Source organism: Chiloscyllium plagiosum, unplaced genomic scaffold (genome assembly GCF_037043375.1).
Source record: "Chiloscyllium plagiosum isolate Xiang-an unplaced genomic scaffold, Cpla_swu_hap1 HiC_scaffold_25, whole genome shotgun sequence".
Lineage (NCBI taxonomy): Eukaryota > Metazoa > Chordata > Chondrichthyes > Orectolobiformes > Hemiscylliidae > Chiloscyllium > Chiloscyllium plagiosum.
In genome coordinates, this window is record NW_028270163.1 from 37993876 (window position 1) to 38021209 (window position 27334).

General features: G+C 42.2%; 1 long non-coding RNA gene across 1 annotated transcript; it reads left to right on the top strand.

The window, feature by feature from the left end:
* The first annotated feature begins 822 nt into the window (after positions 1–822).
* On the top strand, positions 823–27334 carry LOC148145319 (uncharacterized). The gene is made up of 3 exons (XR_015761461.1): positions 823–861; positions 10003–10150; positions 27313–27334. It is a non-coding gene; the product is annotated as an uncharacterized LOC148145319 (long non-coding RNA).

Below are 27334 nucleotides of genomic sequence, written 5' to 3' on the forward strand. Positions count from 1 at the left end.
GAATGTATCTGTTCAATTTACAACAGAATAACAGGTATAATCCTTCCACTTATTTAACAGTTTGTAGTGATCAGTTAGGTTAGAAACCTTATGACAGATAATAAATGCTCTTGTGAAGCATTTTTTTCTCTATCAGTCACTGAATAGCGTTTGTGCCTTCAATTCAGCAGAGAATGGATCTTGGCTGATTTTATTTTGCATCCAAATCAAAAGTCAGAGTGCTTGTTAAAGATATCCTACACCTCAAAGATAAAAGTCTCATACACCTTGTTAATAATAGGCTTCTGACAGTATACAGAGCCCTTCCTCTGGTCATTGGTGTATTCACTCTGACTAGGGATACAGCACTGGCAGACTTCCAGACCTAAGGAACCTGCCTGGAAATCACTGAAGTATTAAGTAATAATGGTCATCTGGCTGTGCCAGACTGGGGAATTGAGAATAGACAGGTTGATTGAAGGACAAGACCACAGGTTGAGTCCTTCAGTTGTTCTACTATCTTTAGTCCCTCAGCACAATAGACAGTCCATCCTAATGCTTTGATCACCGCTCCAGCTCCTATTATGCTTTGTTTCTCTGATGCTTTGCAGCTTTCGAATAGTACACAGTTGGGTAGTGGTGGAGAATGTTCTAATGCTACAGATGACACACTGATTGTTGATGGGGTGATTTTCTTTGTGCCACTCAGCTCATGAGTACTAACTGTACTCAATCAAGGTTGAAATGACACCATTCAACCAGTCAGAATGTCGTATTTTCAGAAACACAACACAAAGGAAGCAGCCAAAGCTGCAGCACTTTGGTTAAGAAATGCGACATGACCTACAATCAGGTCTGCTGAATTCCCTCACATTATTTCCAGTAAGTATTAACCATAGACACGCGGAGTAAGATTTATTTTCACAGGATTATCTGCTAGCTCAGCAGATTAAAAGTCTTTTAATGTAACCCAGAAAAAAAACTTACTTCTTCAGAAACAAATTGTTCATCACCTTCTGGTGCTGTAACTTTATTAATATTTTGCTAAATCTGGTATCAGAAAGCCTTCGGATATCATATTTCAAGTTATTATTCTCTATTCCTATCACCTCGTTAAGTCTAAATAATTTTCTTGCCCATTGTATTTTGGATGCCAATGTTTTAAAACAATTTCAGACTTAAGATGTGTCTGTACAGTAGAATTCAAATATTTTCAGAAGCATTCAGTTGTCATAGCTTTGCACGACTAGCAGTAAAAAATATTGCTAACGTGCTCAAGACCATCAGAAAAGCACAATCTGTCAGTAGGTGTGACCCTTCTTACAGACATTAATCTCTGGTGGGACACTTGCATGATTAGGATCAGGCTGAATCACTACTGCAATGTAACGTGAATACTCTTTAAGAACAAGCAATAACTGGTAAACATCCACCATGTTTATATCATTAAACTTAAAATACTGCTGAGATAAGTTAGTGCATTTATGAAGCATTTAAAATAACGAATAAAATAATTAAGAACCTCTTTAAAATAGGCCCAATAAATACGCCTACACAGAAGTATTGTAAATATGCAATAAATGCATGTATCTGCAGTTGGAGGTAACATAGGGATTCTCACAATAAACGGTTACATCTTCTTGGGAACCCTGGGTGATTTTAATCTGACACAGATTGTTTCAATATTATCACTTCAAAGAGATACTGAAATCTAGATACTGTGGACAATGGAGCAGCAAAACAAATTTATTTTAAAACTGGTCTTTTTGGGTTAGATCAGTGGGTAAATAATGAAGTATCAAACTGATCCACACAGAGAAGCACAATTAACTGATTAGCAAATGCAAAGGTAAAAATGGTGCATTAATCTGCTACTTAAAATGTGTGCAGACTGGGAAGCAGATGCTTAAAGAGAAAATGACTCAATATTATACACTTAACAGAACGGGTATCTATGGAAACAAGTGGGGTGTCTCGGCTTGGAAAAAAACGTTTTTATAACAGAATTACACCAAGCCTCAATAGATTAAGAAATATTTGATTAACGTGTATTTATTTGTGTGCATGTCTGCAAATGGAAAAAAAATTACCATTTACAATATTGCAACTTTACACTAGTGACTCATTCTGTGACTGAATATAAATGGATAAAAAAGACTTGATTTTTAAAAAATCTATTTTCCTGTTATATTTCAGAAACAATTGCAAGGGCCCTCACATCTTTCATACACAGGTGATAACGTGTGAAAGAATAGACTTATAAATATGTTGCTGTTACCTTCAGCAAAATAACAACAGTCAATAGATTGGGTATCAATGTTCTGAATATCCAACAAAAACTGCTGCTTAAAGATTTATGTTTGGAAAAGGTATTCTGTCCACTGCACGGGGATGGGGTTGGGGTTAATGGTGAGGATGGAGATCTCTGCAGCAATTCAGTGGCTGAATCAGGAAAGTCTGTCTGAATTCCATGCTTGATTCGAGTTCGATCCCAAGTAAATGTGTTGCCTGTAATGAGAAGCAGGCTTTGAGGATTCATTCTTTATTTTTCAAATCATTCTGTCTCAACCCATTGGAAAGCCCTCGCTCACATGGTTAGTGGATCTGGGTGCTGTTTCCCTCTTAGGCTGCAAAGTACAACGAGTTTCATACAAACGGAAACCTTGTTGAGCTCTGCTTGCTCAAGCTTCTTACAAGCAGAATAAACCATCCTGGGAGAGGAAAGAGGAATGTTGAGGCCATGCTTAACTACATCGCCAGCTGGCTGATTGCCAAGCTGCCCTGTCAGCAGTTGTGAGAGAAGAACCTATTTGCCTTCCCATCAAGAGGCAAAGGGACATATTAGAGAGAAATACCTATACGCACTGTTACGAACAGTGAGGAGCAGTGAATCAGCTTCTTTCTGTGATACCTCTAGTTATACCTCATTAGTTAATTCAGATTATATTAGATTCCCTACAGTGTGGAAACAGGCCCTTCGCCCCAACAAGTCCACACCGACCCTCCGAAGAGCAACCCTCCCAGACCCATCTCCCTTTCACTAATGCACCTTACACTATGGGAAATTTAGCAACGCCAATTCACCTGACTTGCATATCTTTGGATTGTGGGAGGAAACCGGAGCACCGGGAGGAAACCGGAGCACCGGGAGGAAACCCACGCAGACACGGGGAGAATGTGCAAACTCCACACAGACAGTAGCCCGAGGCTGGAATCAAACTAGAGTCCCTGGCGCTGTGAGGCTGCAGTGCTAATCACTAAATCACCGTGCCACCCCTAATTTGTTCACCAGAAATAAAATCAGGAGCCAATTACAAGGTTTTCTTGAATAAAAGGAAGAGCATTAACTGCTAACCCAAGGAAAAATATTAAAGATGTGACATCAACCACAGGTACAGTTACTACATTTAAAAGACGTTTGGATAAGGACATGAATAGGAAAAGTATGCAGGGATATGGGCCAAACACAGGCAAGTGGGTCTAGGTTAGTTTGGGAACATGGTCAGCATGGACTGATTGGACCAAAGGTTTTGTTTCCATACTGTACGACCCTATGACTATGACACACAAACACAAGCAAAATATTTTAAAGAGGATAGTGTTGTGTACACAAAGAATGTGCAGTTTAAAGGTCTTAAGATGTCACTGTTGGTTAACGGAGTCCTGGATCATTATCAGCGATGAATGTCACAGATATCTTTGGGTTCTCAGTTTTTGGATGTTGCTCAAATTTGTTTTTGTCAGTGTTCCCTTGTCCTTCCTGATCCAGAGCAGAAAAGAGAGCACCTTTCAGTTCTGCAGTTACCAATCCCTTTGCTCTGCCTCATTCATACCTTCCAGTTTATAGGACTTCTTTCCAAACTGGATAAATTATTGAATGCATTTCATCTCCAATATATGCAACTTATCAAACAGATTTAGAGTCATAAAGTCATAGAGATGCACTGCACGGACACAGACCTTTCGGTCCAACCCGTCCATGCTGACCAGATATCCCAACCCAATCTAGTCCCACCTGCCAGCACCCAGCCCTTATCCCTCCAAACCCTTCCTACTCATATACCCATCCAGATCCCTTTTAAATGTTGCAATTGTACTAGCCTCCACCACTTCCTCTGGCAGCTCATTCCATACACACACACACACCACCCTCTGCATGAAAAAGTTTCCCCTTAGGTCTCTTTTATATCTTTCCCCTCTCACCCTAAACCTATGCCCTTGAGTTCTGGACTTCCCCACCCCAGAGAAAAGACCTTGTCTATTTAACCCACCTATGCCCCTCATGATTTTATAAGCCTCTATAAGGTCACCACTCAGCCTCTGCCAGGAAAGCAGCTCGAGCCTATTCAACCTGTTCTTATAGCTCAAATCCTCCAAACCTGACAAGGTCCTTGGAAATCTTTTCTGAATGTTTCCAAGTTTCACAACATCCTTCCGATAGGAAGGAGACCAGAATTGCATGCAAAATTCCAATAGTGGCCTAACCAGCATCCTGTACAGCTGCAACATGACCTCCCAACTCCTGTACTCAATACTCTGACCAATAAAGGAAAGCATACCAAACACCTTCTTCACTATTCCATGTACCTGCGACTCTACTTTCAAGGAGCTATGAACCTGCACTCCAAGGTCTCTTTGTTCAGCAACACTCCCAAGGACCTCACCATTAAGTGTATATGCCCTGCTAAGATTTGCTTTCCCAAAATGCAGCACCTCGCATTTATCCAAGTTAAACTCCATCTGCCACTTCTCAGCCCATTGGCCCATCTGGTCCAGATCCTGTTGTAATCTGAGGTAACCTTCTTCGCTGTCCACTACACTTCCAATTTTGCATCTGCAAACTTACTAACTGTACCTCTTATGCTCACATCCAAATCATTTATGTAAATGACAAAAAGTAGAGGAGCCAGCACCGATCCTTGTGGCACTCCACTGGTCACAGGCCTCCAGTCTGAAAAGCAACCCTCCACCAGCATCCTATGTCTTCTACCTTTGAGCCAGTTCTGTATCCAAATGGCTAGTTCCATGAGATCTAACCTTGCTAATCAGTCTCCCATGGGGAACCTTGTGAAACGCCTTACTGAAGTCCACATTGATCACATCTACTGCTCTGCCGTCATCATTTTGATTGTCTTTAAAAAAGGTGTGAGTGTTTTTCACACCTAATTGGATTCAGTGTATTTTGATTAAAAGGGTTAATTTCAGTTCAGACAGTTTAATTTATTTCACATTGATTTCCTGAAGCTGGGGCTCGGCCCACGGTTAAGTGATCACGGCAGCCATCTTAAAGTGTCAGTGTCTTTACATTTCAGTCGAGAATGTGGTGCTGGAAAAGCATAGCAGGTCAGGCAGCATCCGAGGAGCAGGAGAATCGACATTTCATTGATTCTCCTGCTCCTCAGATGCTGCCTGACCTGTTGTGCTTTTCCAGCACCACACTCTCGACTTTGATCTTCAGCACATACAGTCCTCACTTTCTCCTAGTCTTTACATTTCAGTCCATGTAAGTCCTATGCATTAAAATCAGATGATTGAAGTAAAAAATTGATAGTGCATATTTAATCACTTTCATGATTGAGCTCAGTTCAAAGTGACTTCCCTTTTAATAGTGTGAGTGTGTCACATCATTCTTTAATGACCTGCTTCGGTTGGACAAAATGAATTCAATCTGCAGTTCTCCGATTCATCCCACAAAAAAACCTTTCAATTAGCAATTCAGCCATTTCAAATTTTTCCAAAATTTGACCAGCAGAAAGAAGCGCAGAATCCCTCCCCTGTTGAAAGAAGCCTTTCAGCCCATCAATTCCGCATTGATCCTCTGAAGAACATTCCACCCAGACCTAGCCCCACCCTCCCCCCATTTCCAGCATTTACCATGGCTAACTCACCTAGCCTGCTGATTCCCAGACACTATGGTCAATTTAGCATGGCTAATCCATGACTAATACACATCTTTGGACTGTGGGAGGAAATCCACACAGCCATGAGTAGAATGTGCAAACTCCACAAAGACAGTCACCCAAAGCTGGAATTGAGCCCAGGTCCCTGGCACCGTGAGGCAACAGTGCTAACCACTGAGCCACTGTGCCGCCCACAGGGACAATACCATGTGTAGCAAAACACTTCATTCTTTAAGGAGTTCACTGTTAGATCACCTTGTGAACTCTCCACTACTCCAATCCTGGTCTCTTCTGTTTAAATCACTCAGCTTTTGGTAACTGTGTTCTCATCTGTTGGGCCCTAAACGCTGGAATTCTTTCTTTAAACCTTTCCACTTGTCTAACACTCTCTCCTCCTTGAAGATTTGCAGTTTGTTAAAAGGGGCCATATCAATACAAGATATTGTTGTTGTATGGATTACAAAGTAGGTACCACCAAGTGCTATTTATACGATGAAATATTGTTAGTATATATTATTACTGTAATACCTCATTACCTGTAGCTTAATAAAGTACAACTGCTACTTTATTTTTCTCTACCATCATTAAGAGTCATAAAAACTCATTTGGCTCAAACCTTGCTTCCTGTGCATATTACATTGAATACTTACATGAATACTGAAACCCTGAAGGTCAAAGACTGGCCTCATGATTACAACAGTGTCAAAAGTTCTTTGATCATTCTTTTTTAAATGTAAGAAAAACAACCAAAGTGCTTCCTTGCAATGTTATGAAACAAAACTTGATCTTGAGTCACAGGGTTAAAGGTGAATTCCCAAAACCTTGGTCAAAAAGGCAAATTGTGACTTATGCAGTAGTACAGGTTAAATCTGATTGTAATGTGCAATGAGTCAGTCTCCAACTTCACAGGAATTGATGCAATGCCACATGATCTTTCTCTGACTTGAAGCCTGGTGGCAAGATGAAGCCAAAGTAGGACATTGCTTCAAATAAATTTAACGCTTTTCTTTACCCCAGCCGACTCGTTGCATATTCTCAGTAGCATGAGACCAAGACAATTATATGTTGGCAGCAAATGAAAGAACAACATGGAAAAGTCCTTGCCATTATTAAAAAGCTTCAAGCAGTTCACAGGTCTCAGTCAGGCAGAACCCTGGCTGAACTGGTGTCAGAGGTTTTCCAGGTGTCGCACCGCATTGTGTTTTGCTATGAAGCAGAGGGCCAAGCAGATCAGTGTGCAATTGTACACAATAGATGGTCATGCAGACAATATCCTCGTCAGGCAAGGGATTGTCAAAGAACAAGCTACATATGGGGATGTCTACTATCTGCAAAAGAAATACACTGTTGTTAAGCAGATTGAATTTAACAAGCATACCCAGCAAGAAGGGGAAGGATTGCTTCTTCTATCAATGATCTGCACAGACTTGCAGAGAATTGTGAAACCTGCAGCTTAAGAAAATAACTAATCAGGACAGAATTATGTCTCAAGATGAAGCATTGTCTGACTACTTGTGGTCAAGGGATGACTTAACAATAATAAAGGCAATTCAATTGAGCAGATGAGTTAGTGTCAGGAAGTAAAATCAATCAGTGGTTTGAAGCGACACGGAGAGCCAAATCCCAAAAATGACCGAATCAGCAGAGTGTGTTAAATTTAAAAACAGAGATGTGACTGTACAAAAGGCATGAAAAGCATCCATCAAGAACCCCCCTAACTGTTATTGGTGTTACAAGGTAGAAAACACTGTCACAAAATTTGTCCAAGCAAACATGCTGAATTCTACTTGGTATGAGGAAGAGTCACTTTCAGAGGATGTGGTGCAGCAAGAAGCTAGAACAAGTTGGACAGAATAATTAAGAAGAGAATTCCTTGAAAGATGCCCTTATCCATAAAATTGAAGATATTAACGATGTGGAGACACCTTTCTTTGATTCAGGAATCAATTGGAAGCTGTTGGAGTGTTGACGTCCTCGCAGAGGAAAACAAGACAGGATTTAAGTTTGGCACAGTTGCAATAATTTTGGTTCTTTCTGATACAGAGTCTTGGTTGTTCCCTTCAGCCATTTTTCAAAACATTATACAGGCCAGGAGGTGTAGAATTCAAAGACATAGTACCGCTTTATCCAACCTTTCAATAATGAGAGAGAAAAGCATTAAACCATAATATGCAATCCATTACTTGAGCTGTTCTCGCTTCTCCAGGAAATCTGGCTAACTTAAATCTGACTTGGAGGAAAGTCATGAAGACCTCTGAAAGCTTTATCACTGAATTTCCATAGTTGTCCACAGGACTAGGAGAACTGAAGACAACAAAGCATCATGCGCTACATCCTGAAATGAAGCCAGTGTGGCTGCTTACACTCTAAAAGGTTGCTCATCTACTCTTGCCAAAGATGGAAAATGATTCCATGTTGAAGCAGGGGATTATTTCATTTGCGATAGAATCAAGCAGCAAGCCATTAGGGATGGTCCAGCTGCCAAAACCCAACTTAGCTCATCAGAATCAGTGTAGATTTTACACATCTAGACAAAACAGTGGACCACAACATTCATCCATATCCTCTGTGGACAAGAACTTAGCAAATGTGGAAAGAGTTTAATCTTGACAAAGCTACATGTAAATAGTGGTTTTTGGCAACTACTTGTTGATGAAGAATCTGAGTTGCTCACAACCCTCATTACATCAGTTAGAAGATTTTGTTTCAACAGATTACAGCCAGGAGGGCATCTTACATACCACACTCTCAGATAGTACTCTGAACAGAGGGGACGCCTCAGTACACTGGATTAATACACTTTGTGACATGATGCTTGGTCATTTCCAAAGTCCTGAGACTCAGTACAATGCAACAATTCCATCGAGAACATTTGGGTCTCACCGAATGTCAAACCAGAGCAAATTATTCTGTTTGATGGTTAAGTCTCTCAATATCAATGCAAGAGGTTATTTCAAGCTGTATTACTTCTGGTATTTGCTGTCAGGAGACAAGAAAATCATTTATGTCACCTTGTTTGCCATCAATAATTTGGGAACATCAATACAGAGGTAATGCTCTTGACAGTGGTAGACTACTACTTCAGATGAATACAAATCAAGTTACTGAAGCAAAGCTTTAATCTCTAAAAGATATCTTAGCAATACATGGAATCCCAGAACTTGTAACTTCAGACAATAGATGACAGATTGTCAGTGAATATATCAAAGCATTCACAGTGTATGTGAAATTGTCCATTACTATCAGCTCACTAAGAAATCCTCAAGCCAATAGTAAAGCTGAAAGAGGAGTACATGGATTGAAAGCACTGCTGAAGAGTAATAATGACATTCAACTTGTATTTCTGAGCTATTGTTCAACTCCAAACCAAAATGATTTAACTCCAAGTGAGATCCTCATGGAAGAAGACTTAGAACACAGGTCTCTCCTCTTCCATATACATTCTTGCCATGAGTACAAGATGATGATTTGGAAAAGGTGACGGGGAATTAGGATGAGTACTGTTCTGATCAGATGTGGAAAATCAATAAACATCATAAAGCTTCCAGCCTACCAGAACTCCAACCAGAAGAGCTAGCTGAATTCAAGACCAAGTCATAATGGACAAGTAGTGGTACAGACACCGCATTTGCAGTCCTACCTCATTCCAAATGAAAATGTTGCAGTGTGGCAGAATGGATGTGCACTAGCTTCTGCACAGAATTGACCTTCTACACAGTTGAAGCATCATCAACACAGTAACACAAACCAGACATGCTGTACACATCAAAAGGCCTAGATGACAGCTTGACTGTTGAACCAGGGGCATCCATCAATGCTCCTTTTACCCAGCAGAATCTGAAAGACCATACAGAGGATTTGAATTCCTAATCTCTTCTGAAGGAGCTGGGAGCTCATAGAGGTAAACGAGTGAAACTGTCAAAATGGTTGACCTGGTAAAAAAGAAGTGAAATTCAGAGACCTGGGAGGGATGTAGTTTAAGGAATTAAGTTTAATTGTGTAATATGCTAATAAGATACCACACACATAACTGCAAGAACTGATACAATGTTAGATGCTTTGGCTTTATCTTGCAAACTTGTGACATGATTCTTAAATGAAGTCAATGCCTTTTTTACCTCAGCAGACTCTATAAATATTTACGACAAGACAAGAATAAAGGCAAATATGGCAGATGCTGGCAATCTGAAACGAACACATAGAATGCTGGAGAAGCTCAGCCTGCCTGGCAGCGTCTGTGGAGAGAGAACAGAGTTGACATTTCAAGTCTGGTATGATTTTTCTGCAGAACTGGAGTTCTAGGTGAAACATTGCAATGATTTTAAACTCAAATACTGCTCAACCAGGCTATGTTGATCAGTGAGCATTAGCGAGATAGGTGAATGGTACGTGCTGCGCATTAGCGCACAGGAACCAGAGTTTTGTACGACCTCAATGTAACACAAGATAAACAATGTGAGGACAGCCGGAAAAGTCTTCAGGTAATAAAGGCAAGAAGAGAGTGTAAGCAAGAGAACATCTTGAGGCTGGGTCAGAGTCATGTAGTTTATATAGGTGGGAATAAGTGAAACCTTTTTAAAAAGAAAACCTTAGTGATGCCATTGATACGTGGTTAAAAGTTTATCACTGGGTCACAGAGTCAAATACAAGACCAAACTTATGAACAGCTTGCTGCTCAGCCAACTCCCAGGAAGAAGGAGGAAGTTGAAGTTTGTAAATGGAGTACAAACTGATAAAGAAAGGATCATGTTTATTCCTAAATATTAAGGTATTTGTGAGTAGCAGATATAATGTTGGACGTAGAACAGTGTCTCCCAACTTTTTCCCACTGTGGCTTCATATTGAGGCTTGAAAACTGTAGTGATCCACTGGTGAATACTGAGAGATGGAAGGGAGTGGGGAGGTAGAGAGTAAAACTATGAGAGCACAGGGCAAACAAGACAAGGCCTGTGAAAGCAGGAGGAGGCAGGGCAGAGTACCACCCACAGCTTGCGATCCTAAAATTGCAGCTCATGAGCCCACTTGGAGATGGTGTAGAGGGGTAGAAGAAAACTTGCATCATTGCAGTACTGTTTGTAACATCACAAGGTCACAAAGTGCTTAACCAATTCATGCCGTTGTGGTGCAGTGTTGCAGTGTAGGAATGTCTGAATTATTGCACAGTAAAGTCGGATTGGAAACAAAAACAGAAATTGCTGCCAGAACTCAGCAGATCTGCATCAGAATTCTTCTAATGAAAAGTCACCAGACTGGAGACGTTAACTCTGCTTTCTTCGCACAGATGTTACCAGACCTGCTGAGTTTCACCAGCAATTTCTGCTTTCGTACCAGATCCCCAATGTCAGCAATTCTTTGTTTTATATTAAAATCAGATCAGATATTGTGATTTGTTTTAGTGGTGTTGCTCAAGGGATAAGTGTTGACCAGGGCATTTGTCAACTTCCCAGCTCTTTGTTTACCAGGGAGGTGACCTTAAGGTATAGGAATCAAGTGCCTGCCTGACCAAAGGTGATGGTATTAAAAAATATATTGTTTAAAATTAACATGAACTAAATCCAAACCATTTGGCCCAGAGCTGTAGACACTACCACTGCACCCAAATAAACTAGCTTGCTATTTCTAGAAGATGTGGTGTGCCTGAGGAAAGGCAAAAAAACTTAATTTTCACCCAAATTTGAAAACAAACAGTGTTTGCTTATGTTCTGTTACTGCCTCAGCAAAATGCAGAGGAAATGGTGTGGTTCTAAATGAATTGGCAAACTTCAAAGATGATTGGTCAGCAGATAGAAGTACCTTAATGTGATAATCATTGAAAGTATTCTTCTGCTTGTATTGGCCTCTATAAGAAACACATTCCCATTTTGTTTGAAAAAGTTGATTGTGACCCTTTTAAAATGCAACTCTCTCAAATTTGTTCCAGAACACAATATGACTTCAGAGCTCGCTGTATAGCAACAATCTTAATTGGAACACACAGTTGCTCCCTTTCATTTATCCAGCACTGTTTCAGTGAAATATATAAAATGTTTTGGGTAAGATCATCTTGGCAGCTGCATTGCTCCCCAGTGATCAAGGTGACCTTCCATCGTTCTGTCCTGTAGACTATCTCATCAATCAAGCCCCTACAGCCCACAAACCACATGGAATCTCTAGCATGCCTCAATAACCTCTTCACTACAGCAAGCTGTGTGTCATTTTAAATCCACAGTATGACCACTGATGACAACAGCCCCATTTTATGTCAGTCATCCTTGTACACGTCTCCTGAAACACTGAAAAAACATCGCAAGTGTCACAAGGACAAGTTAGAACCTTGAAATACCATGCACATTATAAGCCTTAAAGTACAAAATGTGTTTTTTAAAAGGAATCTTCTACAACCAAACAGACAACTGCAGATGTAAATTAAGTCATGGTCTGGCAAAGACCTTTGTGAGGCCCATAGAATGATATACCTGAAGAGTGTCAGGGAAACCTCAAACAGAGAATGAAGCATGAATAGGAACAGGTTACCAGGGTGATGAATATTTCTCCTCTCTCAACAGAAAGCTACAGTTTGGAGAGGTTTTGTGTTATGGCCTTCTGGGAATATACAAAGAATGGTTAAAAGCTAACTGCAAGTGTATGTTAATGGTCTTATGTCCTATTAGGTGCATTTGTGTACAATGGAAGTCTCAGCTTGGAGAACCGTATTTAAACATGCCATCTGAGTGTTAGAAACCAACTAGCCAGCAACTATCATCAAAAGGAATAGGATAAAGGAGTTTCAATCAACCTACAAAGCCTTGACACAAAATCGACTGTTCAGCTACTATCGTCAGCACTAAAAGTAATAGGTGCTGCAATAAGATAATATTCAACAATCTGCTTTTCATGAACAATTCAGAGACTGATTTATATAACTTCTTTTAGACTTTATTCTTTTTCACTCACCCCGAATCACTAATCTGTGTGTGTGGGAACATGTGGGTGTGTTTGTGTGCTTGTGTGTGTGTTTGTGTGTGTATGTATGAGAGAGTGTGTATGTGAGTGGGTAGAGACACGTGTGTGTGTTTTTGAGTGGGAATATGTGTGTGTGATTGTGTTTGTGAGTGTGGGGGAGTTGTGTGTATGTCTGTGTGTGCCAGTGTGTGTGTATGTAGGTGGGACGTGTGTGTGTGTGTGAGTGGTTTGGGAATATGTGTGTGTGTGATTGTGTTTGTGAGTGCGGGGAGTTGTGTGTATGTGGACACGTGTGTCTATGTGTGTGAGAGTATAGGTGTGTATGTGTGGGTAGGAATATGTGTGTGTGAGTGAGTGTGTGTGTATGTGGGTGAGTGGGAACATGTATGTGTGTGTCTGTGTGTGAGAGAGTGTGTTTGTGTGTGTGGGTGGGAATACATGTGTGCATGTATGTGTGAGTGTGTTTGTGAGTGCAGATGTGAGAGTGGGTAGCAAATTGTTTGTGTGTTTGTGAGTCTGGGGGGGTTTATGTATATGTGGGTGGGTGGGAACATGTGTCTGTGTGTTTGTTTGTTTGTATGTTTGTGTGTTGCAGTATTATTCTTCCTTGCATTTAGTAATTAAGAAACTCTCTCTTTCCATTAATTCAAGAAAACCTGGTTAAATTGGCTCCTTTAAAAATGTAAGTTCATTTGGATTTAGGAGAAAAGTATCCAAATGGGAAGGGAAGGGAAGGGATCCATTTAAAATTAACTTTGATGCAGGTAACAGAGGGACTGGTGAATAATCAAGATTAGCGTCAAAAAGTGTGGAGCAAGAGAGTAAACATTTCAAGCATAAGCTCTTCATCAGGAATCAGGCATCCCTGATGAAGAGCTTATGCCCAAAACGTCAACTCTCATGCTCCTCGGATGCTGCCTGACTGACTGTGCTTTTCCAGCACCACACTTTTTGACTCTGATCTCCAGAATCTGCAGTCCTCACTTTCTCCGAATAACTAAGATTACCCCTACTTATCTGGGAGTCTCACGGTTTGAGGAATCATGTTTGGAAATGAAATTAATTGGGGAGCCTCACTCAGGGACTAGTTATAAAACAAGGTAGCCTCACACTTTTTTAGATTACATTACATTACAGTGTGGAAACAGGCCCTTCGGCCCAACAAGTCCACACCAACCCGCCGAAGCGTAACCCACCCATACCCCTACATTTAGCCCTTACCTAACACTATGGGCAATTTAGCATGGCCAATTCACCTAACCTGCACATCTTTGGACTGTGGGAGGAAACCGGAGCACCCAGAGGAAACCCACGCAGACACGGGGAGAACGTGGGAATTGAACCCGGGTCTCAGGCACTGTGAGGCAGCAGTGCTAACCACTGTGTCACCGTGCTGCCCACATGCCACCGTGCCGCCCACTTCTATCAAATGTTATGAATTTACTGGGAGATATGTAAAATTCCAGTTAGACTGCAATTCAGGAGAAAAGCAATTCGCACCAGCTTTCATTAGTAAAAGAAAATACCTCAATTTATTGTAGCACATTTACCTTTAACAAAAGGTAGAGGAAATAAAAGAGAATTTCTAATCTGCTGCTATACAACTAAATCCATACCGTTAAAAACTCTAAATACCTACATGCATTCACGATTAAATGAGAGAACAAAACAAATGGCTTGATACAGCTACAATGGATGGAAAAAGAAGATGGGATAAACAAAATTTTGAAGATCGAAAGTCAAGATTTCAAGGCTGGGTTAAATAGTTTCACACAGTTGCTTTTGTGTTTTAGTAATATTTTGTCTGTAAAGTGATGGGGGTTCTTCACATTGATACTTGATCTGGCAGACCCAGTTTTAAGGTTTCTTGGTTTTCTGTCTTTTTCTCACACAGAGAGGGGGAGGAAGAGAGAGATGGATGCTTTCAGTTTGCAGGGTCTGGCTACATTCCTCTTTACCACCCTAGCACTTGTAGCTTTTTAACAGTCTGCAACTAAATCCATCCGAAGGCCATTGTCAGGCAGAATTTCCGTAACCTGAAAGATTTGCAGTTCTGCTCAGACTTAAAAATCCCTCCCTCAAAGCTTCAAAAAACATCATTGTCTAATGCAGCCAAATATATACCATTCTTGATTTTCAAGTTGCAAAACTCTCCTGGCATTTTGGTTATATAGCAGTCTAGCAGTTTATAGTCTCAAAAATGAAAAATATGTGGTCTCTGACAAAAGGCAGATTTCTGGGTGGAGCTGGCACTCAGAATTAAAACCAGACACAATGGTTTGCAAAAAAATTACCAAATGCAAGTATTCACGTTTTACAGTTGTTGCCCTATTGTCCATGTGTTGCAGATTTCTTTCCTAACTCTTTCCAGAAAAAAGACACTTCCTCTCGATAGTGGTCTGCCTTATCACGACCTTGATACTGCAGATTTTAAAGCTGCAACTTCTTAATGTCTATAGTGTAATAACTTAAATGTCATTTTTTAAAAAAAGGATACTGTGGTAGGGTGCAGGATATGGCTTCATGCTGTGATTTCCCACATCTTGATTTACCAGTTATCCTGCTGGTCCTGTCGTAGTACCTGATAATCCCTCAGAAGGAGGAAGTAAATACTTGAGAAAGCACTCTGTCACCTCATATCCTTTTATTGGAGGTGGTTGCAAGAGCATAGTGCTCAAAAGCACCATAACCTCTACACACCAGTTACCCCAATTTGCAATACTGCCTGCTGCTCTTATCTGAGCGACAGCAATGAAGTCCATAGTTCAAAAGGAGAAGAATCAGAATCCATGCTTTTAGCTTGAATGAAAATGCAGTGCGCCAGATCTCTGCAGGTCAGCTCATGGATATCAAAGTGTGAAGCACAGAGTAAGACCGCAGCACATCTGCAATGAGTAGAACGCTATTAATGTAGAGCCATCTTGAAGATTGCTCTCATACACTCCACAGCAACCATTTGCACTCTTAGTTTAAGTACAATGCTTGATCAGACATGATGGGACAAAAGTGGAGGAAGAGATAAACAACGAATGTGTTTTGCAAAGCGGAGGCAAAATGACAAGGAAAAATAAATTTTATTTATCAACTTCTGACAGGGAAGTGCAAAATAAATGTAATTTTCTTTCATGCCCTAGGTTTCAATTTGAATGGAGGAGAGCAATTCTATTTTATCTTAAAATAGACCTTACGAACAAATGAATGTAGAATGTCACAGTACCTCACAGAAAAATCTAATGGGGCTGGATTCAGCCGATTCTAATGAACTTTAAGTTAAAATAAAAATAGCTGAGTTATTGAAAATTAAAAGTGTAGCCTCAGCAGTAGAGCACAGGTTGTAATTTCAAGCCCTCCCCCTCCCTTTTAAAGTTATGATTGATCTTGATGGGGAAGTATAACAGGTTCTCGGTCAGGTTTTGGTGGATCAAGCCCTGCACATCAGCAGAACATTTCATCTCAGGGCAGGTTGAAGCTCCCACAACCACTCCTGTTCATCTGTTTTTGGCTAATCATGGATTGGCATTAGCCGTGAATGATTCAGCTGGGCTTTCCTCCCATTTGAGAACAACACTATCCATCTAGCAGGCTTCTGGGAAAAGGCAACAAGTCAGCAAATGAGGGCAAACAAATTTAAATGCCAGTCAAGGCCAGGATTCAAACTCCTGGCCCTTAGTTTGGCACTCCAGTGTCTATCAATGCCGTCACTGGCTGTCTTACCTGATTACTGATGATAAATTGCATGTACTGCTGTGCCATTGAGTTCCAGCATTAGTGATCACGCCATGAATCCTAATACATGATTCTGATTTAAACCAAGCCAATGAGTGCAGATGAGGGATTTTGCCTGCTGAGGTTGGGGAAATCAGGCAGTGAGTCGTCATGTTGCACTTTTATCCATCTCCAAGAGTCTGGTTTAAGACCGATACAGCTCCCTGCGAGTAATAAGCTGCCGGCTCAATTTTCCTCTCCACGTGATTGAGCTCTTCAGCTGTTCCATTGCATGCAACTGTCTGCCTGGAGACAGTATCCTTCCCATCAACGGTTCTACCCTTTGCCTTTGTAGTGGAGAATTTGCAAAGATCCGTCACAAATTAATGGACAGCATTTAATCTCATATTCATGTGATCCAACAGCAGATCCCGGTAGGAGTGACTGGGCTTGGGTGGATGGAAATGGTGGAGGGTAAGAACTGGCCTCAGCACTCATTGGACAAAGGATATGGGATCTCTGCTGGAATTCTTGCTTGGGAGGGGGGGGGATATTACTGAGGGTCCCTATACTTGATCATTCATTAAGAATCCCTATTGAAGGCACACATCCATGGATGGCAGTCAACGGCAGAGTTGGATTGGGCTGTGACCTAAGCCCTTGTCTGAAGCTCAAGGTTCACACATGACGACTGGTTGGTGGAGTGAGGATAACTGGAAGCTATGGGGCACTACGCCAGCAAGGAGTGAAAACCTTCAGGGGGCTTGAAAAAAACTGCTAAGGGAAAATATCCAAAACAATATTTTTTAAAAAGCTGTTGACGATTCCACAATTAGCACCTTGCACGGGAGCGACATTTCCCAGAGAAATCCTCACCCACCCATTCCCAGTCAAGGAAAAACCTATGTAAGTGCAAGTCGGTGTCTGTGCCAGGGCAGTACATCAACTTCAGTGCACTGAAATACAGCATTGCCCCCTGGAGCCAATATCTGATATTACAAGTGAAAGTCAGATTTAGTTGTAAAGTGATTAAAGCAAATGCTTTTCTGCAAGATTTAAGAGTCAGACCCTGTGAATAGTTTGTAATTTATTCATTGGTAATTATGAAAGAAATGCTGTGGCGCACATTTTGGGATCTTTTTTATTAGAGACCCTAATAATCCAATTTATTTAATGATGCCACCTGTAGCAATCCAAAAAAAAGCTGCTTGCATTTCTGAGTGCACTGTTATACATCCTTCTGGCAATTCATCATTCTTCATTGACAGCTTGGCTTTACCAAAAGATAAAATCCTCATTTTTTTCTGTTTATGTGGAATGTGATAATTACTGTTTTCTCTTATATGTGAATTAAACAAATAACTAGGTCCTTACCACTGCTTGGTCTTGTTTCAGTCAGCGTCAATATTCGATGGCAGGAAGAGAGATTGTTACTCAGAGCCAATATCAGGGGTGAAGGAGCACTGCTTTACATTAATGAACCTCCCAGTTCCAATGACAAGGGAGTTGACTGTCATTATGCTGCATCACCCTACTTGAAACCAAGACAGAATTAAATTGCTCTATTTATTCAAATTCCAAGTGTACCACATTTGAACATAATCCTGCCCTCACTCAGGGTCCATGCACACTCCCACTGCCTCTGCACACACCCAAGGTCTGCACACACTCACAGTACCCACTCTCATTGCCCATGCCACAGGCTGCACATAACTCCAAGGTCTCGCTGTGTGCACGCTCAGTGTGTCTTCAGACACTCCCAATGTCTACACATACTCTCATTGCCCATACACAGTCCTGGTGCCTGTACACACTCCCAGGGCCGGTACACACTCCCACTGCCCATCCACACGCCATTGCCTGCACACACTCCAAAACCTGTGCGCACTCCCATAGCATCAATTCTCCTGCTCCTCGGATGCTGCCTGGCCTGCTGTGTTTTCTAGTACGACATTTTTCAACTCTGCACTCCCATAGCCTGTACATTGTTCAATTGGGGTCACTGATAGTTCCTTGAAATTGGAGTCACACAGGATAGTGAAGCAGGCATTTAGTACACTTGTCTTTATTGATCAGTGCATTGAGTATAGGCTATTTTTGGAATACCGCATTCAATTCTAGTGTCTCTGCTACAGGAAATATGTTGTTAAACTTGAAAGGATGCAGAAAAGATTTACCAGGATGTTGCTGTGATTGGAGGGTTTGAGCTATAGGGAGAGGTGAATAGAGCTATTTTCCCTGGAGTGCCAGAGGCCAAGGGGTGACCTTATGGAGATTTATAAAACCATGAGGGACATGGATAGGGTGAATAGCCAAGGTCTTTTTCCCAGGGTGTGGGTGTCCAAAACTGGAGGCACAAGTTTAAGGTGAAAGGGGAAAGATTTAAAAGGGACCTAAGGGGCAACTTTTTCATGCAGAGGATGGTGCGTGTGTGGAATGAACTGCCAGAGGAAGTGGTGGAGGCTGATACACTTACAACATTTAAAATGCATTTGGATGGATACATGAATAGGGAGGGTTTGGAGGAATATGGGCCAAGTCCTGGCAAATGAGACTAGATTAATTTAGGATATCGAGATGGAAATGTGTTGCTGGAGAAGCGCAGCAGGTCAGGCAGCATCTAGGGAACAGGAGAATCGACGTTTCGGGCATTAGCCCTTCTTCAGGAATGAGGAAAGTTTGTCCAGCAGGCTAAGATAAAAGATAGGGAGGAGGGACTTGGGGGAGGGGCGTCGGAAATGTGATAGGTGGAAAAAGGTCAAGGTGAGGGTGATAGGACAGATTGGGGTGGGGGCGGAGAGGTCAGGAAGAAGATTGCAGGTTAGGGAGGCGGTGCTGAATTTGATGGATTTGACTGAGACAGGCTGGGGGGAGGGGAAATGAGGAAACTGGTGAAATCCGAGTTCATCCCTTGTGGTTGGAGGGTTCCTAGCCGGAAGATGAGGCGTTCTTCCTCCAACCGTCGTTTCGCTGTGGTCTGACGATGGAGGAGTCCAAAGACCTGCATATCCTTGGTGGAGTGGGAGGGGGAATTGAAATGTTGAGCTACAGGGTGGTTGGGTTGGTTGGTCCGGGTGTCCCAGAGGTGTTCTCTGAAACGCTCCGCAAGTAAGCGGCCTGTCTCCCCAATATAGAGGAGGCCACATCGGGTACAGAGGATGCAATAGATGATATGTGTGGAGGTACAGGTGAATCTGTGGCGGATATGGAAGTTTCCTTTGGGGCCTTGGAGGGAGGTGAGAGGGGAGGTGTGGGCGCAAGTCTTGCACCTCCTGCGGTTGCAGGGGAAGGTGCCGGGAGTGGAGGTTGGGTTGGTGGGGGGTGTGGATCTGACGAGGGAGTCACGGAGGGAGTGGTCTTTACGGAATGCTGATAGGGGAGGGGAGGGAAATATATCCTTGGTGGTGGGGTCCGTTTGGAGGTGGCGGAAATGACGGCGGATGATGCGCTGTACATGGAGGTTAGTGGGGTGGTAGGTGAGGACCAGTGGGGTTCTGTCCTGGTGGCGGTTGGAGGGGCGGGGTTCAAGGGCGGAGGATCGGGAAGTGGAAGAGATGCGGTGGAGGGCATCGTCGATCACGTCGGGGGGGAAATTGCGGTCCTTGAAGAAGGAGGCCATCTGGGATGTGCGTTTTTGGAACTGGTCCTCCTGGGAGCAGATGCGGCGGAGTCGAAGGAATTGGGAGAATGGGATGGCGTTTTTGCAGGGGGCAGGATGGGAGGAGGTGTAGTCCAGGTAGCTGTGGGAGTCGGTCGGTTTGTAGTAGATGTCCGTGTTGATCCGGTCGCCTGAGATGGAAATAGAAAGGTCGAGGAAGGGGAGGGAGGAATCTGAGACTGTCCAGGTGAATTTGAGGTCGGGGTGGAAGGTGTTGGTGAAGTGGATGAACTGTTCCACCTCCTCGTGGGAGCACGAGGCGGCGCCGATACAGTCATCGATGTAGCGGAGGAAAAGGTGGGGGGTGGGGCCAGTGTAGTTGCGGAAGATGGATTGTTCCACATATCCTACGAAGAGGCAGGCATAGCTGGGGCCCATGCGGGTGCCCATGGCTACTCCTTTCGTTTGGAGGAAGTGGGAGGATTGGAAAGAGAAGTTGTTCAGGGTGAGGACCAGTTCAGTCAGTCGAAGTTCAGGGTGAGGACCAGTTCAGTCAGTCGAAGTTCAGGGTGAGGACCAGTTCAGTCAGTCGAAGTTCAGGGTGAGGACCAGTTCAGTCAGTCGAAGTTCAGGGTGAGGACCAGTTCAGTCAGTCGAATTTAGGATATCTGCTCAGCATGGACAGCTTAGACCAAAACGTCTGTTTCTATGCTGTACATCTCTGACTATGGTATCATAATTCATATATTGCGAATGATGAAACATGTCTGTTAAAATAGCAGACAGGAATGTGCCAATCGTTTAGCCACTAACATTGAAAATGGGAATTTTTGGTCATATACATGACTAATTGTCTGACAGGAAGAGCCGTCAACTCCCTTACTCTTTATTTATGATGTTGCTGCCGGGATTCAGCACAGAGATGGTGACCTCCATCCTCTGACTGGAAATTTGGGGGCTGAGTCCACAGCTGTTGAGAGTCACAACCTGCCCCTCATGGTTCCTGCCTGAACTAATGGCCCACGGAACAGGGTGTCCCACATCCAGGAGTTGCTGGCCATCCTGAACAAAGGGCAGCCCGTCAGTCCCAGTAGCTCCATTATATTAGATTAGATTACATTACAGTGTGAAAACAGGCCCTTCGGCCCAACAAGTCCACACCGACCCGCCGAAGCGAAACCCACCCATACCCCTACATTTACCCCTTACCTAACACTACGGGCAATTTAGCATGGCCAATTCACCTGGCCTGCACATTTTTTTTGGATTGTGGGAGGAAACCGGAGCACCCGGAGGAAACCCACGCAGACACGGGGAGAACGTGCAAACTCCACACAGTCAGTCGCCAGAGGCGGGAATTGAACCCGGGTCTCTGGCGCTGTGAGGCAGCAGTGCTAACCACTGTGCCACCGTGCCGCCCATCAGCACAGCCGAAAGGGAGACTCTGAACCTCCGCCTGTCTATCCCAAAGATGTCAGCTTTACTAAATGAGCTCAGCAGAGATATGGTTTCATCATACCCTCCCCCTCACTCCCGGGCCCTGTGCATGGGCTGAGAGATAAGAGAGGAACTCTCAGGTGGGATAGTTGTTTGGTATCATTCCTGTTGCCTTCCTGCTTCCAGTTAAGGGCCCAGGATTACATCGCGCAGCTTCCTGACTGCCCCTCACCCCCGCCAACAAACAATGCTCAGGCTGTTGAAGTGTCTGTGTGTGTGTGTGTGTGTATATATATGTGTGTGTGTGTGTGTGTATATATATGTGTGTGTGTGTGTGAGAGAGAGAGAGAGAGAGAGAGAAAGGAGGCCTCCATTGGGTACAAGGTTCTCAAGCAAGAGGACCCCATCACTGAGCTAAACAAAGATCCTAAAGATCCTAAAAAGGGATGCTGGAAATCTGAAGCAAAAACAGAATAATGGAAAACCTCAGCCACATCTATGGAGAGAAAGCAAAGTTAACATTTTGGGTCCAGTCACCTTTCTTCAGTTCACTGATCACTGACCTTACAAGTAGGTCTTCAGCTTTTACTGGACAGCTTTCCCAGGTGCCAAAGCGCCCCTCTGCACGACTAAAATAGAAGATGCCCTTAACTGGAAGCAGGGAGGCAACAGGAATGATACCAAACAACTATCCCACCTGAGAGTTCCTCTCTTATCTCTCAGCCCATGCACAGGGCCCAGGAGTGAGGGGGAGGGTATGATGAAACCATATCTCTGCTGAGCTCATTTAGTAAAGCTGACATCTTTGGGATAGACAGGCGGAGGTTCAGAGTCTCCCTTTCGGCTGTGCTGATGGTAACACTTTGGCACTATCCTGACAGTGCTTTGCTGCCAACTTTCGGAGGAAATGAGATTTTAACATCCAAGGCTGGGTCTGCCTTTATTGACAAATAAATATCCTAGAACAACAATTTAAAGAAAAGCAGAATTTTCCCAATGGCGTAGTCAATGTTTTTCCCTCAGAAAATACCAGGAAAGAAGCTTGTTCATCTCCAATACCGGTTCTGGGCCCGATGTGCACTTTGTAAATGATTTGTTTAACTCAAGGCACCTTGTGATGTTCTAGGACGTGTTGTTAGATACATTTAACTTTCAGCTCCTGACAAAGTCTCCTAATCTTTTTTGGCCACACTAAAAGGTAGACGTTAAACCAAATGCCCAGTTTCACACTCCCTCTACCAAATTAAATAGCAATAATTAAAGCAGTGACCTACACCATTCGGCTCAGGATTCTTCAGCAATGCCAGTGGCTGAGATAGGTTACTGAATAAACATAATTATTTTGAAATGAAACTATAAACTGTGGATGCTGAAGATCTGAAACTCAAACAAAAATTGCTGGAAAAATTCAGCAGATCCAGTAACTTCTGTAGAGAGAGAAAAACAGAGTCAATGTTTCAAGTCCAGTTCTGAAGAAGGGATATTGGGCCTGGATCATTAACTCTTCTTTCTCCACACTGATGCTGCCTGATCTGCTGAGTTTCGCCAGCAAATTCTGGTTTTGTTAATTGTTTTAAATGCTGCTATCAAATGGAACAGGAGTAATCCCAGGCGCCAGGATTTTCTGCACGCCATTCTTTCTGAAGTTCCAGAATGTACCTTCAGCTTACTGCTTACCAGGCAAGCAGCACAAATTTTCTTTAAAAAGCTGAGAAGTGCTGACAGATCCTGCTAGTATTATTTAGACTGAAGACCCAATCTCTGGCCAGCTTTGGACCTTTTGTTTGGGGCACATCATCCATGCAATGAATCCCTTACAGGGCCAAAAACCGGGAGGGATAGTGCCTAGATCTGTTATCAAGCAGGAGAATAATGTTTTTTCTCCTGAAACTCTAATTGGTAAAGAATGATATTGGAACCAGACTTTGCTCAATCATTATTCATTTACAGAATGAATGGTTAGAAGCATACACCTCCCAACTCAACCTCACCACAGTTTCAATAAGTGTCTCTTTCCTTTCTTTAAATTAACATGTTATGGTACACATCTGTGATAAGTAGGACATGAACTTAGACCATCTTGTCCAGAGATATGGATGCTAACACTTCACGATGAGACCGCTAGTGTCTCTTTATAAGTGCTCAAGTGAAATCCGAATTAATGCCCTTCATGTGTATCCAATTAAACACAATTTAACCACAATTAACACAATGCTCTGGAATTTTCACACAACACATGCTGCAATTATTTTTCAATTCGTGCTTTAAGTACTTTTCCAGTATAACAGCACAGTTGTTTGAAAAATATTTAAAGAGGACCCTTGTTACTTCATGAATCCTGTTGGAACTACCCAATATTCTGATAGTAAAAACTATTGTAATCTTTGCACCATGTGCCTCCATGCTCGGTACCCTTCTATTTGTGAGAGATGATGGGAATGGAGCCTCAGAAGCTTTGTGAGGTCAGATAAGATCATCTGTGCATTTTTTTCTTTGGTTAAAGAAGCCAGTCTTGGAAAAGCAAAGTCTTTTCCATGTGCCACATTTGAAGTTGTCCCCGTTGATACCTTGTTTGCTGGGCTATTGTTTCATTTGGGGTTTCTAAAACTGCATGATCTTCATACAGTAGATTCCAACCCACTATGATTGCCAAATCACATTTCCAATTTATTATGATTGATGTTGGCAGCTCATCAGACGTCATCATTAAAACAGAGCACTTTGGGTATTTGTGGTATGGACTACGTTCCTATTCAACTAATCCTATGGGATATGTTCCCTGATCTTCAGTTAAAGTCACCATTTGGTTAGCTACATCTCAGAGAGAGCCTCTAAATCGCAACTGGAGTGAATGTGAAAGGGCCAGGAGGTGGGTGGACTTGGAGTAACCAAATTAATTCATGTTTGTAGTCCACCAGCCATTATAGAAGGAGGATTTCAGGATTTAGAAGATTATTGAATAAAACTGTCGAAAATGTGGAATGTACTTTGTAGGTTACAGAACTAAGTGTACACAGAACTAATCAAATACTCCAGGGAATAATAGCTGAAGCATTTTGTTGTGCAGATGTACATGAATATTCCATCTGTGCAAAGTAGCTGAATTTGAATAATTAAGGCATAGATGTATGTAGATATTTTGTCATATATCTCTACCACACGGCTGTGTCTGATGGTAGGGTATCAGCAATGAAAATCTTGTTCTTAGTTGATTTAATGAATAGGCTAAAATCCATTGTAAGAAAATTGTCTATGTTCTGTGCAGTGCAGAGACTTATTAGGCCATATATGTTCTCCTTACTGAATTTTGAAGTTTAATTTTGTTTTCATTTCTTCAATTTTTCTAAATGTTCAAAGTTTATAAAGGAAAATGGGATCTAATTTGTACAAAGTTAAAAATCACACAACACCAGGTTATAATCCAACAGGTTTATTTGGAAGCACTAGCTTTCGGAGCGCTGCTCCTTCATAAGGTGATTGTGGAGAATAAGATTGTAAGACACAGAATTTATAGCAAAAGTTTACAGTGTGATGTAACTGAAATTATATATTAAGAAGTCCCAGATTATTTGTTAAATCTCTCATCTTTTAGAATGACCATGTAGGTTTCAGTTCTTTCATATGTAAATCACAAAACTTTTTTAAAAAAGTTACACTCTCAAGTGCACTTTAACAATTGGTGTCATGTTGACCCAGATAATGTATTGAAGGTGTTAACTCCCTGTGAGGCTGTCTGTGCCACAATGGTCAGACTGATTCTAATCTAAAAAACAGATTTACAGAATTTTACATGGATTCATGCAGTTTTTGAGCAAAATAAAATGTAATTCTGCAAGTACAAAATCACCGCACAAACTTATATGTGTGTGTGTGTGTGTTGGGGTGGGAGGGAGTGTCTGTTAGAGGGTGTGTGTATGTGTGTGAGTGTAAAGGGGTTTCAGTCTATGAGAGGGTCTGTGTGAGTGTATGAGAGAGGGTCTGAGTGTGTCTGTGTGGCATGTCTGTCTGTCTGACTGTGTGCATGTCTGTCTGTCTGTGTGTGTGTATAGTGCAATGGAGTCACCTGTGGTGTGACATGAAGCCAAGGTCCCAGCTGAGGCCATCCCCGTGGGTACCGAATTCGTGCAAGTTATGTTTTTTGTTTTCAAAATTCTTTTCTGTTTCTTTATATAAACAAATAATCCATAGTTTTAAAACAAGGCAAAATGCTGCAAAGACTGGAAATCTGAAACAAAACCAGAATATACAGGTGAATTAACACCTACAGGGAGTTCAGACAGGTTAAAATTTAGGGGAGGACCTGTTTTTAAAGTATCATTTGTATAATTCACATCTTTAAAGCAAGCACCAAGGGCAAAAGGACAACTATGAAATCACCCTGATGAAGGACCACTGGACTCAAAACAGTAACTCCGCTTACTCTGCACAGATGCTGCCAGACCTGCTGAGATCCTCCATTAATTTTTGGATTTGATTCAGATTTTCAGTATCCACACTTCTTTGCTTTATTTTAATAGGATGAAATCACTCCTGTTGTCTGAATGATTTACATTAACCCTCTTCGAGGGTGAAAGCACCTAATCATACACAATTGAGCAATGCCCCTGCCTGAAATCTTATCAGATGACGTTACAGCAAAAAAAATATACAAATGCACATTTAAAATAGTCAACTAATAATGTTAAGTGTGGCGCGGTGGCTCAGTGGTTAACACTGCTGCCTCACAGCACTGGAGACTGGGTTCGATTCCACCCTTAGGTAACTGTCTGTGTGGAGTTTGTGTGGGCTTCCTGTGGATCCTCCAGTTTCCTCCCACGGTCCAAAGAAGTGCAGGATAGGTGGATTGACCATACCAAATTGTCCATAGTGTCCAGGGATATGTGGGTTAGCCATGGTAAATGTGGGGTTATGAGAATTGGGTAGGCATCTGGGTCTGGATTGGATGCTCTTCAGAGAATCGGTGCAGACTTGATAGGCCAAATGGCCTCTTTCCACACTGTAGGAATTCAATGATTCGAATTAATCCAGATATTAACACATCAAAGCCCAAACAGAATCACATTATACAAAAGCAATTTGAGAAACTGAAACAACTTCAAAACATCCCTGAAGAATCAAATATTCCCATGAGTCACAGAAATTCCTGGCTGTATCGTTTTTAAAAATTGTCATGATATCTACCCCTCTACCATCCAATTAAAATCAAATACAAGGACGAACATGTCAGAAACACTACTCCAAAGCAACTAACTGACCAGATGTGTTTCAGTGAATGCCGGATAATCAGAGGGAGGATGACTGACCAAAATGGAAAAGAGTCATTTGGGAAGGCTGTGAGCACATCGAAGCACTCTTCCGACAGCACCTGTAGGCAAAACAAAGGCATTAGAGAGGACATCAACCTCCAAACACCCATCCATCCAACACTTCAAGCATCACCTGCCCCGCATATGGCAGAGTCTGTCAGTTGTGCATTGGACATCAGAGTCCAGTAGAAATTCAGTCAACCAAGTGAAAGCGGTTCATACTCAATCCTGACGCACTGCTTAGGAAGGAAGAGGGAAGTTCAAAGCAGACACTCAGTTTATTATCCTTGAGACAAGTTCACTGAACCCTTTAAAGAGGCAATTGTTGGGTGGTTATACACCATAGAAAAATTTTGTCCTTTACTTATCCTTGATCTGTACTATTTACAAGATTGAAATTACATTTATTTTAATGTATTCAAGGAGGCTTTCTCATCTCTGACAGGGAATTGGCAAGATAAGCTGTG